We start from the raw sequence: 16,946 nt of genomic DNA on the forward strand, positions 1-16,946 counted from the left end.
TTTTCCCCTGATAGGCCATCCCCCCCAACAGTATCCAAAACGGTATACCTGTTAGAGAGGGGAACAGCCACAGGGGATTTCTGCACTGACTGCCTGCCCCTTCTAGCGGTCGCCCATCTATCTGTCTGTACCTTGGGTGTGACCACGTCTCCAAAGCTCCTGTCAATGACCCTTTCCGCCACCTGAATGCTCCTAAGTGCATCCAACTGCTGCTCTAACCGATCCATGCGGGTCTGTGAGGAGCTGCAATTGGGTACACTTCCTGCAGATGTAGTTGTCCGGGACACTTGAAGCATCACAGATTTCCCACATCCCACAGGTGAAGCACTTCACCCCAGCAACTGCCATTTCTACAACTATTTAATAAATTAATTTAAATCTAATAATTGCTTATTGACTATACTTTCCCTAGGGCTAGATTTCTACTATAAATGCTAAATTCTAAGAACAGTAATCCCCTGATTCTGGTCTAGATAACCTCTACTTATTAATTAAGTGATGAATTTATTTGGTTTAATTAGTTGAACAATGTTTTAGTTTCAAATTCAGTGTAGATTCTCTACCAGCCAATCAGGTCACAGATTTACCGTGACGCCACGTTCAATTTAAGACCCGAGGTCCGCGAATCCCTGAGGTCAGGTTTTTATACTCACCGCTCTGGAACTCCGCCCTCCGACTCTGCTCCCTGGAACTCTCCTCGTGCTCTTTTATCCTGTGTCTCCGCTCTCCTCGCGCTCTTTTATCCTCTGCTCCAACATAAACAACTCAAGTCTATCCAACCTCTCTTCATAACTTAAATGTTTCATCCCAAGACACTCAACCTCACTGTTAACCACCCGGCCAATCTTTGTGTCATCCGCAAACTGACTAATCCCACCCCCCTCATACTCATCTATGTCATTTATATAAATGACAAATAATAGGGGACTGAGCACAGATCCCTGTGATACGCCACTTGACACTGGCTTCCAGTCACTAAAGCATCCTTCTGTTATTACCCTCTGCCTCCTACAACTAAGCTAATTTTGAATCCACCTTATCAAATTACCCTGTACCCCATGTGCATTTGCCTTTTTTATAAGTCTCCTATGTGGGACCTTGTCAAATGCTTTGCTGAAATCCATATAAACTACATCAACTGCACTACCCTCATCTACACACCTGGTCACCTCCTCAAAAAATTCTATCAAATTTGTTAGTCATGACCTCCCTCTGATAAAGCCATGCTGACTATCCCTGATCAAACCTTGCCTCTCCAAGTGGAGATGGATTCTCTCCTTCAGAATTTACTCTAATAGTTTCTCTACCACTGACGTGAGACTCACTGGCCTGTAGTTCCCTGGCTTATCTCTACAACCCTTCTTAAATAGCGGAACCACATTAGCTGTTCTCCAGTCGTCTGGCACCTCCCCTGGGGCCAGAGAGGAATTAAAAATTTGGTTCAGAGCCCCTGCGATCTCCTCTCTTGCCTCCCTCAGCAATCTGGGACATAAGTCATCCGGACCTGGAGATTTGTCCACTTTTAAGCCTGCCAACACCTCCAATACCTTGTCACTCCCTATATCAATTTGCTTAAGAACCTCGCAGTCTCTCTCCTCGAGTTTGATACATTCATCCTCATTCTCTTGGGTGAAGACGGATGTGAAGTATTCATTCAACACTCTACCGATGTCATCTGGCTCCACCCATAGATTGCCCCCCTTGTCCCCTTATGGGCCCTACTCTTTCCCTGGTTATCCTCTTCCCATTGATATACTTATAAAATATCTTGGGATTTTCCCTACTTTTACCAACCAGAGCTTTCTCATATCCCCTCTTTGCTCTCCTAATTGCTTTCTTAAGCTCCAGCCTGCACTGTCTGTACTCCACTAATGCCTCCACTAATTTGCTTCCCTTGTACCAGCTAAAAGCCTCTCTTTTCCTTCTCATCGTAACCTGAATATCTCTGGTCACCCATGGTTCTCTGGGCTTGTTACTCCTTCCTATCACCCTAGAGGGAACATGTTGAACCTGTACCCTCCCCATTTCCTTTTTGAACACCCCCCATTGGACCTCTGTAGATTTCCCCACAAGTAGCTGTTCCCAGTCTACCCTGGCCAGATCCAGCCTTATTTAATAAAGTCCACTCTCCCCCATTCCAAAACATTTTTTTAAAACTTGTCTATTTCTTTGTCCATAACAAGCTTAAACTGTACCATGTTGTGGTCGCTATCACTAAAATGCTCCCCCACCACCACCTCAGCCACCTGTCCGGCTTCATTCCCCAGAATTAGGTCCAGCACTGTGTCGTCCCTTGTTGGACCCTCTACATATTGACCTAAAAAGTTCTCCTGTACACATTTCAAGAAATCCACTCCATCCAAGCCCTTAACACTATGTCTATCCCAATTAATGTTGGGAAAGTTGAAATCACCTGATATAATTACCCTATTGTTATTGTTTTTACACACCCCTGCAAATCGTGCACATATTTGCTCCTCAATTTCCTGCTGACTATCTGGGGGTCTATAATAAACACCTAACAATGTGGTTGCCCCTTTTTTATTCCTAAGCTCTACCCACAAAGCTTCATTCGATGCCCCCTCCAAGATATCATCTCTCCTTACTGCAGTAACTGACTCCTTAACTAATAATGCAATGCCTCCTCTGATGTTGTTTAGAGATGAATTTTTCTCTCTTGCAATGAGCCAATAAGATCGGTTTCCAGGGAACGGCTGACAGTATAGCTGAATTCAAGAGTAAATTAGATATGTTTTTGGGGACAGAGGAGGAGAATAAAAGTTATGAGGAGGTACATAAAAACATAAGAAATAGGAGCAGGCGTAGGCCATTCATCCCTTCGAGCCCATTCTGCCATTCAATGAGATCGTGGCTGATCTCCTACTTCAACACCATTTTCCTGCACTATCCCCGTATCCATTGATGATTTTAATAAGTAGAAATCTATCGATCTCTCTATTGAATAGACTCAATGACTCACCCCTCCACAGCCCCCTGGGTCAGAGAATTCCAGAGATTCACCACCTGCTGAGTGAAGAAATTCCTCCTCATTTCAGTCCTAAGGGATCTTCCCCTTACTCTGAGACTGTGCCCCCTGGTCCGAGACCCCCCAGCCAGGGAAGCATGCTTCCTGCATCTCTACTCTCGAGCCCTGTAAGAATTTTGTGTGTTTGAATGAGACCACCTCTCACTGTTTTAAACTCCAGAGAATAAAGGCTTATTTAACCTTCCCTCATAGGACAATCCCTCCATCCCAGGAATTAATGTAATCAATCTTCGTTGCACTCCCTCGATGGCAGGTATATCTTTCCTCAGGTAAGGAGACCAAAACTGCACACAATGCTCCAGGTGCAGTCTCACCTAGGCTCGAAATAATTGCAGTAAGACATCATTACTCTTGTACTCAAATCCCTTTGCAATAAAGGCCAACATATCAGGAGGCTGAGTAGGTGACATTGAGATTATTCAAAAAGGATTTGCTGATCATGATGGACTTTTCCTAAAGGGATAAATCGTTACACAATATTCAGCACCATTCGCAACTCCTCAGACACTGAAGCAGTCCATGTCCAAATGCAGCAAGGTCTGGACAATAACCAGGCTTGGGATGACAAGTGGCAAATAGCATTCACGCTACACAAGCGTCAGGCAATGACCATCTCCAGCAATATTGGGATGGGGAGGGACAAGGTCAAGGACGGAATTGAACACAAAGATGAGAATTTTAAAATGGAGAAGTGGCCAGACAAGGGGCAGAATTTTCCCAAATTTGCACTAAGTATCGTCCCAAACCTGCCTCATTATGTCCGCATTTCCAGGGAAACACACTGTTTCCATGGCAGGCGTGCTCTCATTCGCCCGCCCGCCGCTGTATCACGCCGGGCACCATGTTTAAAGTCCAGCGATGGGCCCTTCTTCTCCTCCTTATTCGGAACACAGGCATCAAGAAGGCAGCATTGTCCACAGCCTCCATCCTGCACATGAATGCAGCTTACCCTGCAGTGATCAACCTCGCACTCCAAGACAGAAATCCAGTGCGGTTAGACTTGTGTCATTCCCAGTTCCACTCTAGCACCTGAGGTGCGATATCAAGAATAATTGGTGCCTAATAATCCCCCCAGTAACTTGACAGCACAATCACAATAGGATTGGTGCAGTCATTGTAAGTTAAACCTTTCATAATGTTATGGGGATCATGTGACTGTACAGGCGAATCAGCCCTAAGCGCGGGTAATCTTAGGGGCGGGGTTTTCTTGCCTTAGTCTTGGAACAAGGATGTCGCTTCATCAGGAGCTCTGTAAATAAAGTTTACTGCTTCTTACATGAAACCTGTCCGGTACACCAAGTTTATTACAATTGGAGAGGGTTGAGAACAGTCGTGTGATTTCAGCCTCATCCAAGGCTCTGTCCGGCTGCCTCATTTGGATTTGAGTACACCGCTGCCTTGCACCTTTCAAATGTTTGGAAGCCTTGTGCCCTGTAAGTCACTCCACGATGCAATGTGCAGGGTCTCATGGAGCACCTTCCATATGGCATATGTCCTGCTGTTGTGCTCCATACATGTTATGATCACTCTTCCCTTCTCACATTACTCTGACGGTGAAAAGCTCAGTCAGACCAGCTCAAATGTTGCCTGTGTGTGTTAGCATGTCAAAGTGCACCATGAGCTCGGTCTCTCAATTCATTCACTTTTCAATGAAGTCTTCATTACTTTTTTCAGCTGAGCTTTGACCTCCATGTTCTCATTTGGAGAAACGAGGCTGCCCCTTGAATGGACACAGGCGTCCAGCTGCTGACTCCTCCCACACGGCCTCTGACCCCTCCTTTGGCAATTTTTTTTTTGAAGTTATTTTTAAACTGCGCCATTCCATTGGGCACTCAACATGGCAGTGCTGCCCCTTTACTTTCAAAGCACATTCCAACCTTGCCCGTCACTGTGGAAGTCCCTCTGATCTGCCTGGAACCCTACAATGTGCACATAGAGCTCCCTCCGTTGCTCTCCTGCCTCCCCCTGGAGCCCATTGTCATCATTATGGACATTCCTGCCCTCCCCTTGAATCCATCACTGTCAATATCCCTAAGCCCAATGTGGACCTCCCCATCTTGAGGTCATCTGCACCGTGACATTACAAGAACCTCTCGCACCAAGAGCAGCCCAGTACCAAACCGTGCACCCCCCCTCCCCGGACCCCCGTGTGTGAGGCACTGACCATGCCCAGCACACCATTCTGTGCATGACCTACATTGCGTTGCCTGCCTTCCCCCTCCCTGACTGGGACCATAACATGCATAGCCCTGTAGCATGGTGCACTCAGCCCCAGAACCAACTTCAATTTCTCACTCCGACAACGAGGTCCCCAGGGCCCCAGAACTGGCTTTAATCGCTCACCCCGACCACGTGACCTCAGTCCCAGGGCAAAATGGCTGACTGACCCTTACCCACTGGGTTTCTTCAAATCACCCCCTCCCCCAGTGATGAGTCTGTGTAACCCTTCCCTCTCATGTTCTACTGACCCCTCTCTCCTTCTCCAGTCATGAATCTGTGCGTACCCCCCTCCCTCTCATAAAACATTAATCCCCGCCCACACCCCTCATGATTCTGCAGCCACCCTTTCCATGTCGAGCTCCAGTTCCCCCCCAGTCCCAGTCGTTCGTCTGCCTGTCATCCCCTCTCTCCCTCCCTTGGTCCTGTGAAACCCACAACACCCTCCCCCGTTGCCATGACACTGCCTATTCCCCTTCACCCCTTCCCCATCTGGTCTCGCATGGTGGAGTGCAACCCTGCCTGTGCCTTACACCTGGCACTCCGGGTATAGCGCAGCCCTGCCAGCCCGTGCCACCCTGGTCTTGCCTGGGAGTGCAGCTTTGTCAGTCGTCAGGAGTCCGAGTAGCGGCGAGAGATGGCCACAGTGCCATTGCAGGTAGGTTTTGAATGCTGTACGCACCTCGAAGTTGCAAGTGAGGAGAAGGTGGGCAGGTGCACGCCATTTATATCCGGTCGTAAATCAGGACAGGTCTATTTACCGCTGATGTGACCCTAAATTAGGAGGAAGAACGTGATTCCGGTGAGCTGTGATTTTAATGAGAATTCGGCCGATGGATGCCTGGCTTTTGGCTTCCTGCCCAATTTTGCGTTCCCGCCCGCCACAATCCTTTCCGCTGGCGAGAGCAGACAATTCGGTCTCAGTGTCTGAAAGGATGATAAAGGCATTATATTCAAAAAGAAACCCTGAATAGCATCTGTAGTGTTGTAACCTCCAGGGCTTTTGATCGAGAGCTGCAATGTGGGATTAGGCTGGATAACTTCTTTTTCAGTTGGCATGGACCCAATGGGCCGAATGGCCTCCTTCTGTACCATTAACCTCTGTGATTCCATGATTTAATAAGTGAAAGTTTAAACCGGGAGGCAGAGAGAAAACAGGGAATTATAGACCAGTCAGCCTGATGTCGGTAGTGGGGAAAAATCTAGAGTCCATTATAAAAGATTTAATAGCTGAGCACGTGGAAAACAGTGACAGAATCGGACAGAGTCAGCGTGGATTTATGAAAGGGAAATCATGCTTGACAAATCTACTGGAATTTTTCGAGGATGTAACTAGTAGAGTTGACGAGGGGGAGCCAGTGGACGTGGTTTATTTGGACTTTCAGAAGGCTTTCGACAAAGTCCCACATAAGAGATTGGTGTGTAAAATTAAAGCGCATGGGATTGGGGGTAGTGTATTGAGATGGATAGAAAACTGGTTGGCAGACAGGAAACAAAGAGTAGGAATAAATGGGTCTTTTTCTGAATGGCAGGCAGTGACTAGTGGGGTACCGCAGAGATTGGTGCTGGGACCCCAGTTTTTCACAATATATATTAATGACTTAGATGAGGGAATTAAATGTAATATCTCCAAATTTGCAGATGACACAAAGCTGGGTGGGAGGGTGAGCTGTGAGGAGGATGCAGAGATGCTTCAGTGTGATTTGGACAAGCTGAGTGAGTGGGCAAAGGCATGGCAGATGCAGTATCATGTGGATAAATGTGAGGTTATCCATTTTGGTAGCAAAAACAGGAAGGCAGATTATTATCTGAATGGCTATAAATTGAGAGAGGGAAATATGCAACGAGACCTGGGTGCCCTTGTACACCAGTCACTGAAGGTAAGCATGCAGGTGCAGCAGGCGGTAAAGAAGGCAAATGGTATGTTGGCCTTCATAGCCAGAGGATTCGAGTACAGGAACAGGGATGTCTTGCTGCAATTAGACAGGGCCTTGGTGAGACCACACCTGCAATATTGTGTGCAGTTTTGGTCTCCTAATCTGAGGAAGGATGTACTTGCTGTAGAGGGAGTGCAGCGAAGGTTTACCCGACTGATTCCTGGGATGGTGGGACTAACATATGAGGCGAGATTGAGTCAATTAGGATTATATTCACTGGAGTTCAGAAGAATGAGGTGGGATCTCATAGAAACCTATAAAATTCTAACAGGACAAGACAGGGTAGACGCAGGAAGGATGTTCCCGATGGTGGGGGAGTCCAGAACCAGGGATCACAGTCTGAGGATACGGAGTAGACCATTTAGAACTGAGATGAGGAGAAATTTCTTCACCCAGAGAGTGGTGAGCCTGTGGAATTCGCTACCACAGAAAGTAGTTGAGATCAAAACATTGTATGTTTTCAAGAAGGAGTTAGATATAGCTCTTGGGGTGAAAGATCAAAGGGTATGGGGAGAAAGTGGGATCAGGCTATTGAGCTGGATGATCAGCCATGATCATAATGAATGGCGGAGCAGGCTCGAAGGGCTGAATGGCCTACTCCTGCTCCTAGTTTCTATGTTTCTATGTTTCTCAGTGAATAGTGTGGAAATAAACTGCTTCTCCATCAGAAAGCAAAACTGTTCATAACAGGATTCCTAGGCAGAAGCACATTTGATCCCTGAACAGGACTGGAACAAGCAGAAGGTGCATGGATCAGTATTTTAGTGAGGAACCTGTTCCAATTACAACCATACCCTGTCCAGTTTGTGTGTGTGGGCGAGTCTGTAACGCCAACTGATAGTGCCAATCATTTTCTATTTCTATTAATGAAATTTAGTCGGATGTTCAACCACTTCAAGGATTCGTTTCTATTGGCAATAACTATAAAAGTTGGGAACAGGGAGTTTTCGTGAATTATTGGAAATTATCAGCCAATACAGTGCAGATAAAATCAAAACACATCTATCTCGGAATAATATACAAAAATAAGAGTATGTCTGAGGGGATGGTTCCTCTTGTGGAAGAATCTAGAACTAGGGGTCACCGTTTAAAAATAAGGGAGTTGCTCATTTAAGACAGAGAAGAGGAGAAATGTTTTCTCTCAGAGAGTTGTGAGGCTTTGGAATTCTCTTCCTCAAAAGGCTGTGGAAACAGAGTCTCTGAATCGCTTTAAGGTAGAGGTAGATAGGTTCTTGATAACCAAGGGGGTGAAAGGGTATCGGGTATAGGCGGGAGGTTGCAATCAGACCAGCCATGGTCTTATTGAATGGGGGAGCAGGCTCGAGTGGCCGAGTGGCCTACTCCTGCTCCTAATTCTAATGTTTGTATAATGGGCCTAAACTACATGCAGACCTTACCATGGCTAATGGATGTAAATGTAATTTAACTTTTTAAACTTGCTGCAGGTGTTAGAAGCAGCCAAGTTGGTGTCAGTTTCTCTGAGTTTAAAGTGTGGGTTCAAATTCCACTTCATGAGCACAAAATCTCTCAGCTAACGTTCCCAGTGCAATACTGAGGGAGCACTGCACAATCGCTGGTGCCACTTTCAGACGAGGCATTAAACTGTATGATGCTTGCCCTCTTCGGTAGATGTAGAAGAGCAAGGGATTTTTTCCCAATGTTCTGACCAATATTTACTCCTCAATCAACATCACTAAAATACACCTGATCTGATCATTATCTCATTACCGTTTCTTGAACCTTTCTGAGTACATATTGGCTTCATCAGTGAACCTTCCCCTGACTTTGATCTCTCGGTAGCTTTCTTCATCTTTGAAAAAATAAACAAGATGTCCCAAAGTGCATTACAACCAAAGAAGTAACTTTGAAGTGTCATCACTTGTAGGAAATGTGGCAGCCAATTAGCGCACAGCAAGCTCCCACAAACAGCAATGTGCTGGTGAGGATGCATGGTTAAAGCTGCAGAATTCTCATCAAACGTTCTGATATGAGTTCTCCATATCGACTATTATTGGGCAAATACATGGCAGATGCAGTATAACGTGGATAAGTGTGAAGTTATCCACTTTGGTAGGAAAAACAGAATGGCAGAGTATTATTTAAACCGTGGTAGATTGGGAAATGTTGATGTACAAAGGAACCTGGGTGCCCTTGTGCACCAATAACTGAAAGCAAGCATGCAGGTGCAGCAAGCAGTTAAGGGGCAAATGGTATGTTGGCCTTCATTGTGAGAGGAGATGAGTACAGGAGCAAGGACGTCTTATTGCAGCTATACAGGGCCTTGGTGAGACCACACCTGGAGTACTGTGTGCAGTTTTAATCTCCTCGCCTAAGAAAGGATATACTTGCCATAGAGAGAGTGCAGCGAAGTTTCACCAGACCCTGGGATGACAGGATTATCATTTGAGGAGAGATTGGGTCGACTAGGCCCTGTATTCACTGGAGTTTAGAAGAATGAGAGGGGATCTCATTGAAGCATATAAAACTCTGACAGAGCTGGACAGACTGGATGCAGGGATGGTGTTTCCTCTGCCTGGTGGTCTGGAACAGAGGGTCGCAGAGTCAGGATACGGAGTAGACCATTTAGGACTGAGATGAGGAGAAACATCTTAGCTCAGAGGGTGGTGAACCTTTGGAATTCTCTACCTCAGAGGCTGTGGAGGCCAAGTCACTGAATATATGTAAGAAGGAAATAGATAGATTTCTAGACTCTAAAGGTGTCAAGGGGTATGGGTAGAGCGCGGGAGTATGGTGTTGAGATAGAGGATCAGCCATGATCCTATTGAATGGCGGAGCAGAGTCAAAGGGCCGAATGGCCTACTCCTGCTCCTATTTTCTATGCTTCTAGGGGTAGAATTTAGCCCTTGTCAGGCGGGCTCAGCAGGGGTGGGCGGAGGCAGCCGGGAAGCCGATTGCCGCTTGCGATCGAGGCCCAAAGGCGATTTCACACTGGGCGGGCCGATTAAGGCTCAACCAGTGTGAAACAGGGCAGGCAGCGCTTAGCTCTGCCTGGGTGGGCAGGGGGAGGAGCGTGAGCAGTAACTTCACACATGTGTGCGAGTGCATGGTGGATAATCTCCCTGAGGCAAAAAACAATAAAGAAATTAAAAACGTTATAACACATGTCCCCTCATGTCACATGAGCAGGGACATGTCATTAATTAAGTTTTAAAATGTTTATCATTTTTATTTGCTTTTGGAAACATCATCCCGCCCGTGGACGAGGTTTCCTAAAAAGTGCAAAGGCCGCTTGGCCTTTTCGCCTGCCCCGCCAACCGTTAGGTTGGACGGGCAGCGAAAAGTTTAACTTAATTGATTCTTTAATGGCCTTTCAATTGTCGGTGGGTGAGCTGCTGACTCCCGCGCGCGCGCCTGCCGACTGAACGATTGTGCAGCTGCGCATCGATGTCAGGACGCTCGCCCGACATCAACCCGCGTAATTTCGTGCTCGAGCGGGTCCGGCACGCGCCCGCCTGCTGAGGTGAAAATTCTGCCCGATGTTTCTATCTTGGGCTATCTTATAGTAAAATGCAATGAACAATTTTAACATTTCTGCTGAGCAAACCTTCATCGACAATTTCCGTGCGGGTGTTTCATCGACCTTTAATAATGAATTGTGAAGGGTTATTTGCAACCTGGCGTGGGAGGTCTCGTGGTGCAATGGGTAGTGTCCCTACCTTCGAGCCAAAAGATCCAGTTTCAAATCCCACTCCAGGGCTTTAAGGCCAAGGAGGGTGTCTTCATAACGCAGCCAAAAAGGTTGAGTATCAACTTGTAAATCCTTCCAACAAACGCCAGTGACAGGTGATAAGAGCAGGAGAAATTCCTGGTCAGCCATGAGATGGAAAGAAAGTTGGAGCCTCTACCATCACAATCCATACTCCAGAGAACACCATGCATGTAAACATGTCTGTTGTCACAGCAACTCAGGCTCCTGAGAGCTGAATGGCTGGGCTGGATCAGATTAGTGCCAACAGCACAGGGCTTGATCCTTGCACCAGCTGGGGTGGATCTGGGACCTGCTTCCTTGCCCTACCAGTTGTGGTGCTGTGGATCAGACCTGCCTTTGGGCAGAGAGCTGAAGGGGATTTAGAAATGGGCTGAGTTATCAGAAGATTTTTGCCTTGAACTTCCAACTTCAGTTGTTATAACCCGGCATCTTCTTTACATTCAGAGAGAAGACATCAAACCTAAATATTGCTTGAATGATGAAGACCATAAGAACATTCCCTCCAAATGTTTTGTGATAGGAGAAAAAGAAAATAATAATACGAAGAAGCTCTCTGAATTCAAGGAAGATGCAGGATCACAGTGATTGAAATGTCCATCTTGGGTCTTTTTTGGAATTGAGAGACAACATCTTCAGAGAAATCGGTCCACCCCCATTTCCTTTAGCAACCTGGGATGCAAACCATCTGGACCGGATGACTTATGTTCCTTAAGCCTTCCAGTACCTCCTCCCTTTTAATTTTCACACTATCCGTTGGCTCCACTATCTCCACTTCTACAGATATTTTGTCAGATTCCTCTTCCTTAGTAAACACTGATACAAAGAACTCATTAAGTATTCCAGCCTTTCCTTCTGACTCTATACATATATTACCTTCTTTGGCCCTAATAGGGCCCACTCCACCTTTTACTACCCACTTACTACTTACACGCTATATAAAGATACTTGTTCAAATCCCACCAATGTACCGGGACAATTTAAGTTCAATTAACTAAATACACCTGGAATTATAGATGGTATCAGTAATAGCCCATGAAACTCCCAGGTGCTTGTAAAGCCCATCTGATTCACTAATGTCTTTTAGGGAAGGAAATCTGCCACCCTTACCCGCTCTGGCTTACATGACTCCAGACCCACAGCAATGTGTTTGACTCTTAAACGCCCCCTGGGGTGGGCAATAAGTGCTGGCTTTGCCAGTGATGCCCACATTCTGGGAATGAATAATACTAAAAAAGACATAGGAACTGGAGTAGACACTTAGCCCCTCAAACCTATTCCGCCATTCTGTGAGCGTATTGCTTATCTGTGACCTAACTTCATATTTACTCCATATCCCTTTATACCTTTGGTTAACAAAAATCCATCCAGCTCCATTCCAAAATTAATAATTGATCCAACATTCATTTCTGTTTCTGGAAGAGAATCCAATCTTCTACCACCCATTGTGTGTAGAAGTTATTCCTAATTCCTGAAAAGCTTGGCTTTAACTTTTAGACTAAACCCCCTAACCCTACCACCAGAAATAGTTTTGCTCTATGCATCGTATCTGTTTCCTCAAAGCGCTATCCAATTAAAATTGACAGAGAGTCATAGGACAGGTGGCCAAAGGCTTGGCAAAAGAGGTAGGATTTAAGGAGCATCCTTAAAGAGGAGAGGGAGGGAGAGAGGCAGTGATATTTAGGGAGGGAATTCCAGAGCTTTACGGCCAATGGCAGCTGAAGGCTTGGTTGTCAATGGTGGAGCCATTAAAACTGGGGATGTGTAAGAGGCCAGAATTGGAGGATCACAGAGATCCCGGGGGTTTGTAGGGCTAAATCATAATGTGCCCATTAGAGCCTCAAAGCAAAATCAATGTGGCTATTGTCAAAATGGTGCGTTGACAATCGGTACAAATACATATCCACACTGTTTCATTCAATAAGTTATTTTCAATCTAATGGAAGTCCTTAAAATGATGAAAGGTTTTGATAGAGTGGACACAGAGAGGGCGTTTCCTTTTGTGGGGAAGAGCATAGCTAAAGACCGTCAATATGAGATAGTCACCAGGAAATCCAATCAGGAATTCAGAAGAAATGTCTTTACCCAAAGAGTGATGAGAATGTGGAATTCACTACCACAGGGAGTGGTTGAAGTGAATAGAATAAATGCACTTAAAAAGAAGCTTGACAAGCAAATGAAGGAGAATGGAATAGAGGGTTTACAATGATAGACTTAGAGGAGGAAAGGTCGAGTGGAACATAAACACTAGCATGGGATAGTTGGGCTGAATGGCCAATTTCTGTTCTGTATATCCTGCGTATGTCATCTCACAAACTGACTACATACAATCAATGTCCTTTAAATGAAACTCATTATGTAAAATATTTGAAGCATTTTAATCCAAAAGGCACAATAAACATTTTATCATTATTGGTATAGAGGCTTTTGTTTGTTTTATTACAAATTATAACAAGTCTTTTATTCTTGTCAGTAGAGCTGCCTTTTATCTTGACAATAGCCGAACCCATTTATAAATCTTGGAGAAAAAATGTTTTACTCTTTTTGTTCAAATTCTTCTGAACTCTGTTCACTGGCAGAACAATTCTGCTATCCATAAGTAATCTTCAAAGCTGCTAGAGTTGCAACCCATTAATCTGCATACTAAAGAGCTCTGTTGACTATTGGCATTAAGCTTTACAGGCTGGTTTCCAAAAAGGGAATTGGTGCTTCTAGAGAAAATAGGTCTGAATTTTAAGTTTCAGCGCTCCGAGAGTTGAGCTGTGCAGGCGGGGGAATTCGATACTGCGCCACGTTTTTGGCCTGTCAACTCATCAGCCTCCTCCTGAACTTTCACTCCCTGAGTCCTCATCTTGATGCTTGTACAGCAGAATAAGCGCATGAACTTGCCCACTGGCAAAGTGGCACCTGTGGAGTCCCTACCATCTGGCTTCGCTGCTGCCCGCTAGTGCCCAGAGCACCTCAATGTGAGGATCGATGTTCTATATTACCTTCTAGGTTATGCCAGGTGGCAATCTCTGAGACAGTGGTAGTGATGGACAAAGTGCCTTCTTCTTCATCTCCTCCTTCTCCTCATCCTCTGGGAGGGAGGCGATTCTTCATCTTCTTCCAGCAGGAGGATTGAGGTGGACCTTTCTCCAGGGTGGTTGTAATGATAAACCTGGAAGGCTTAGGATGCAGTGTGCGTGGCCACTATAGGAGGATGCCTGTGATTATGTCATATGGAGTTTGGGAGATTATTGATCAGGAATAGTTGTGAATAGGTCAGGAAGCTGGGTTGGCCGCATACCTCTAGACAATCTGTCTCCTCACTGCCTCTCGCTATGGTATCTCCCACACCCCTCCCGATCACCAGCACTGCCTGCACAAGGGGAGGGAGATCCTGTGTTTGTGTTTCCCCTCCCCCTGGTCAAGTCCTGCTGCCTCCTGTTAAAGTCTATATTTGCTCGGAAGACAACGAGCAGTGATTGTAAATGAGTTTATTGGCAGGCGCAATTGTGTGTGTGATGTTTTACATGCTAGAGGTCTGAGTGGTGTTTGTGCTAGGAGACAATAGTGTGTAAATGTCAGTGTGTAGTTAGATGGCCAGTGCCACGTGTTGAGATTGTGATGCTGGTGGTGCTGGTGCAGTTATTGAGCATTGTGTTTGTGAGATGAGATCTTACCTTGACCGCTCGTGCCAAATCATTACATTTGTTGTGGCACCGGAGCCATGTACTGGGGACAGGGCTTCTGGTCATTTCCTCCTGGGCAGTCTCGTCCCAAATCCACTACATTATGCCCTCCTTCCCCCTTTGACATTACAGGACATCCTTCACCCAGTGGACTTCCTCCACCAGGATCTCCAGTGTTCGAGAACCTGTGCTTCTCCAGGGCTGTGTTAGAGAGCCCTTGCCCCTCTCCCTCAGTCCCTGAGCCATCCCGAAATGTTCCATGTGTCAGAGAGTACACTCCACACCTTCAGTGGAAACCACTCAATGTAGTTGCTCGTAATCTGTGCTAAATGTGCAGTTTCTGTTTTAATGCTTCCAAGCGTATTTAACACATGGTAATCAGCAATTTAGTCCCAAAATTGCAGACCAAAGCCAATCAATTAAATAGGTGTGTTTTCATTTGTTCCCCCACAATGATGCCCAGCACGTTCTAACAATCCTTTGGATTATATATGAAAAATATCGCGTTTTGTCCTGATCCTTGCTGTGACTGTCTCCTTCCTGACCGCCAGTGCAGTACTGAGAAAGTGCTGCACTGACAGAGGTGCTGTATTTTGGATGAGAGATTAAACTAAGCCTCGGTCCAGAGATGAGCTAAAATATATTCCCTTTAGTTGCTGACACATCACCCAGAGGAAAATGTTCTTATCCTACTTCCCTTATGAAAACGAATCATAAATCCAGATAATTTACACATATTGAGAAGGGTAATGCACGAAACACTGGCCTCTGAAAGGACCCATTGTTCTATACATATTCAACTGGGAAAGCATACATCATGACTACTTTTTTAAAAAAATCCTTAAACCTACCACCTGCACATGCTTTCACATAACAATGGTAATTTTAACAACAACTCCATGTCACCCATCATTTTTGATGGGCTTTTCGAAAAGCCCATCAACAATGGCCAAAGGCATTCCTGTTGTGGAAAGCCCCCTTGATGCCTCAAAGAGTCAGGGAATCACAGAACATAGAAAGCACCAATTCGAAGTGTCTGCATTGGGTCTTTGAAAGTGATATCCAATTAGTCTTAATCACTTGCTCTTTCCCCATGGCCTTGCAACATGTTCCATTTCAAGCAGGTATCCAATTTCCTTTTGAACATTTTTATTGAATCTGTTTCCACTACGCTTTCAGGCGATGAATTCTGGATCATAACAGCGCATTGGGTAAAATAAATTCTTATCGTCTCCCCACTCTTTCTTGTGTAAATTCTTGGAAATAATTTTCACCTTTTTATTTTACCCAGTGTTGCCTTTCCGAATGGCAATAGCCGGGAGCTTGGTATCCATGATTCCATTGGTACACGTGAGAGCATCCAACTTTGGTCTTAATCAAAGACAAAATATATGAATGCCGCGCTGTCAGAGACAGCGAACTTTTGAATGAAATGTTAAACCAGGCACCGTCATCCCTCTCATGAGGATGATCCAATGGCATTATTTCAAACAAGAATAACAACTTCAGGTTGCATTACATAGCAGCCTTAATGTAATAAAACATCTCATTTAGCTTAACACACACAATGTGAAACCATCTTGCATTAGTGTCAGGACCACAACTGACGATTGATAGTCAGTCAACCGTTAATGTCAAATCTGAGATTTATAGATTTGGGTTGCCCAGAGGTATTACAAGACATGGGGCGAAGGTGGGTTTATGAACTTAGGTTGCAGATCAGCCACCATCTCATTGGATGGCGGAACAGGGGCTAAACGGTCTCTTCCTGTTCCTGTGTTCCTCTGACTGAAAGCATGGTCATTAGGTAGGTTTTGAGGAACATCTTAAAGAAGAAAGCGAGGTAGAGAGGGGACAAGGTTTAGGAAGATAATTCCAGAGCTGAGGGTAAAAGTGAAGTACTACGGATACGGGAAATCTGAAATAACAACAGAAAATGCTGGAGAAACTTAGCAGCTTTGGCAGCACCTGTGGAGGGAGAAACAGCGTTAACTTTTCGAGCTCCTGGGACTCTTCTCCAGAGCTTAGGGCCCCGGCAGCTAGGGTGGAGAGAGGAAAATTGGGGATGCCCATGAGGTCTGCATTTAAGGAGCACAGAAATCTCTGAGTTGTAAGGAAGGAGGATGTTACAGTGTCAGGGAGGGGCAAGGGAATGGAGGGGTTTGAACACGATGGTGAACATGATCCTGAAGAATATTTATTCCTCAATCAACATCACTAAAACAGATTAACCAGTCATTTTCACATTAAGGGACATGGTGTGCTCAATTTGGCAGGCACATTCCTACAATAAAAAGCTACTACAGTTCAAACATATTTAATTGCTGTTAATGCACTTGAGGACG

Source organism: Cetorhinus maximus, chromosome 10 (assembly GCF_964194155.1).
Source record: "Cetorhinus maximus chromosome 10, sCetMax3.hap1.1, whole genome shotgun sequence".
Classification (NCBI taxonomy): domain Eukaryota; kingdom Metazoa; phylum Chordata; class Chondrichthyes; order Lamniformes; family Cetorhinidae; genus Cetorhinus; species Cetorhinus maximus.